The sequence below is a fragment of the Mastomys coucha genome, unplaced genomic scaffold, assembly GCF_008632895.1.
Source record: "Mastomys coucha isolate ucsf_1 unplaced genomic scaffold, UCSF_Mcou_1 pScaffold22, whole genome shotgun sequence".
Classification (NCBI taxonomy): domain Eukaryota; kingdom Metazoa; phylum Chordata; class Mammalia; order Rodentia; family Muridae; genus Mastomys; species Mastomys coucha.
The window spans coordinates 112,375,644-112,378,832 of NW_022196905.1; the positions used below are offsets into that span (position 1 = coordinate 112,375,644).

Below are 3,189 nucleotides of genomic sequence, written 5' to 3' on the forward strand. Positions count from 1 at the left end.
ATCACTTAGAGAAATTAACCCAAAAGTCTTCACATTTGGCCCAAGAGAAGCTCAGAGGTTAGAGGGACTTTTGTGGTCACCTCTTCCAGCCTTCCCTCACCCTGTAGGAGAAACATGGAGGCACAGACATGACTCTTACATGACCCATAGCATAGACTTTCAACCTTCCTAACGCTGTGACCATTTAATGCAGTCCCTCATGTTGTGGTGACCCCAACCAATCTCCAGATATATATATCTCCAGATTCAGGAGTCAGATGCACTGAGAAGTCCTTGACACTCTTAAACATAAATTCTTTACATAAGAAAATCCACAGTCCTTATCTTTGAATCTGGCTTATTTCACATAACACGCTGACTGACATCCAGTTCTCTCATTTGAGTGAATCTTTTTCTAAGTGAAGTGATGCCCAGCCCACCCCCATCCCCACCCCCATTCGGGAATGGCCTCCAGAAACGTTCCCATTTCCTTCTGTGCCTGCTCTCAGGAGCTTTAGTGGTGCAGTGTCAGAGAGCTTGTGGCAGCATGAACTCCAGGGGCATGAGGGTACTTGAAGAAAGACAGAGAGATTGACAGAGCCTGAAGCTACCTTGCGGAAAACCTGAATCAAACGCATAAATCTCTGTGAGGAACGAAATCCATCATGAGAGACCTGGGCAAGACAATGCTCCAAGAATAACTCCAGCAACAGACATGTGTGCTTCATGTTCTTTCCTTTCTATTTGACTTATTTTTAAACGTGCACTTATCTACCTATCCTGTGTGTATGTGTGCACACTTATGCATATGTGCCATGGAACATGTGTTCTTTTCTTCCACTGTATGTGGCATTCAAAAGTACTCAGGGGTTGAAGCCGGGTCGCCAGACCTAATCACAAGCATATTTATTTACCTGCTGAGCCATCTTACTGGCCGTCTTCGTTTTATTTGAGAAGAATGATAGGACCTCCACTAATGGTGACTAGATCTCTGGGTAAACTACATATTTTTTTTTTTTGATTTCCAAACATTAAGATGCTTTATCCATCCTGCTAAAAATACTACATTCTATAATAGTCTTTCTATAGAAGATACTGTAATTCTTTTTTTATTAGTATAGGAGTTGAGGAGATGGCTTGGTTAGTAAAGTACCTGCCTGGAAAGCATGAAGTCCTGAGTTTGAACTCCAGAACCTATACAAAAGAGCTAGTCAGGGTGGTATAAAGCAGCGCTGGGGAGGCACAGATGGGAGATCTCTGAGGTTCCATGGCCAGTCAGTCTAGCCTACTTGGTGAGATAAACCCCGTGAGAAAAGTCCTCAAAAGAAGAGGACCGTGCTCTCGGGGTTGACACACAAGGTTGGCCCTCAGCCTCCAAGACATGTGCTCACACATACATAAGAAACTGTCCTAAAGAAATGATTAAATATTTGTAACTAGGGATTTCAGAATGAACATAATTTAGAGACGTGAGGCGCTGCATATTCGAAATACCATGATCAGCTCCTCTGGATTTTGTGGCATTCATAAGGCCTCCATGCTTTACAGGACACTTTGGCCCATAGTGGACCATGAATATGATGATGTCAGGGCATAACTGCCTTTGTTTGAGAAGTCAACTCTTGGACTTATGGACTGGGATGAGTTCACCTAACGCTCCAGTTCTCAGAATCTCTTCCGCTCAGTAAGTGAACATGACTATTTTTAGCTTTCTCAAAAGTACAGATTTGTAATTTCTTTTCCTTCCAAAGAATCACTGGCTCATCAAATTTTATATTTGCAATCATCTTTTCTTTGGAAAGGATCAACAAATTGCCAGAGCTTCAGGCCCCATGGATCCTGGATCCACCCCTTCCTATAGCTGTATTTAGACAAGCAGAGAAAATGTCCTACAAGCTTGTGAGACTGGAAAACATTAGAGCATTAGACCTACAAATGAAGTCGTGGATTTTTTTCTTTTTCTTTCTTTCCTTCTTTCTTTTCTTCTCTCTCTCTCTCTCTCTCTCTCTCTCTCTCTCTCTCTCTCTCTCTCTCTCTTTCTCTCTTTCTGTTATGTTTCTCTGTGCCATGATGCCTAGCAAGAGGCAACATAGTGTGGAGGGATTGACTTGAACTCACAGTGAACAAGGGACACAGTCCACACTGGTGGGGACGACCACAGCTTGAGGCCATACAGAAAGATATAGAAGCCTGGTGTGCATGGAGAAATGAGAGGAAGTGTGCAGAGCCAACACCTCTCCGGATTGTGGAAAGGTTGATAGCAAGGCATGAACCACTGGAGTAGGGATGCTCAGGGGTCTTACACTGAGCCATCAACAGGTGAGGAGCAGCTGGCAGTGGCTGAGGGCATGAAGTTGATTTAATACAAAGTCAATGGGGTTTTCCAGACAACCTTGCACAGTCAACCTGATGATCCAAGTTCAGATCTTGCCTCTACTATTTACTGTGTGGCATAAAGGACTCATTGTTCCTCTGCCTCAGTTTCCTTGTCCAGGAAATGGAGATAATCATGGAAGGTAGAAATTGAAGACTGAGGGAATTAGTAGTGGAGGATGGCACAGGACTTGGCTCAATAGATTCTTCCCCCTTCCCTGTGAGCTTCTTTAGTCCTCATTAAAAGGGGCCAGACATGGCTGGTCCCTGGGCCAGACCTTAGGAAACCTGCTAATTGCGGATTACAAAACGTTTCCAGAGCTGAAGGTGCTGACTTCTGGGCCTTACAAGCAAGAGAGGACACACTCAGTCTTCTGAATGAGTGTGCAGCTGGGAGCCCTTGTGTGGGGCTCACTAAAAGATTGGCCATTAATCACACACAATTACTCTGACCCGGAGGGACCTGGGCCTATCCTCCCCTACAGACAGACTTCCTTCCCCAGTGGGAGAGGCCTTCATGCATGCTCATGGAACTCAGAGCATCTGCACCGAGTGAGCTGACGGTCAGGTCTGCTGACTCTCGGCCTCAGAGGCACCCTGTTCCCAGATGCCTTTCCGGTGGAAACTCAGACAAGAGTCTGAGCCTGCCTGGGCTATGGTTCTGTGGTAGAAAGCTGGCCTAGCATGCATGTGACCTGGGGTTCCATGTCTAGGACAAATACACAAAAATGTTAAAGGCTGAAGTTGGTAAAACGTTTTGTCACACAGACATGAGGACCTGAGTTTGTCCCATCAACACACATATAAAAAGAGAGAGAGAGAGAGAGAGAGAGAGAG

The 3,189-nt window shown here is 45.1% G+C and overlaps 1 long non-coding RNA gene across 1 annotated transcript in view; it reads left to right on the plus strand.

Moving 5' to 3' along the window:
• Positions 1 to 3,189, plus strand: part of LOC116070867 — a 9,233-nt gene that overhangs the window by 5,101 nt on the left and 943 nt on the right. Inside the window, exon 2 of the long non-coding RNA XR_004110603.1 lies at positions 1,528 to 1,663. This is a non-coding gene — a long non-coding RNA (uncharacterized LOC116070867). The remainder of the gene's footprint in view (positions 1 to 1,527; positions 1,664 to 3,189) is intronic.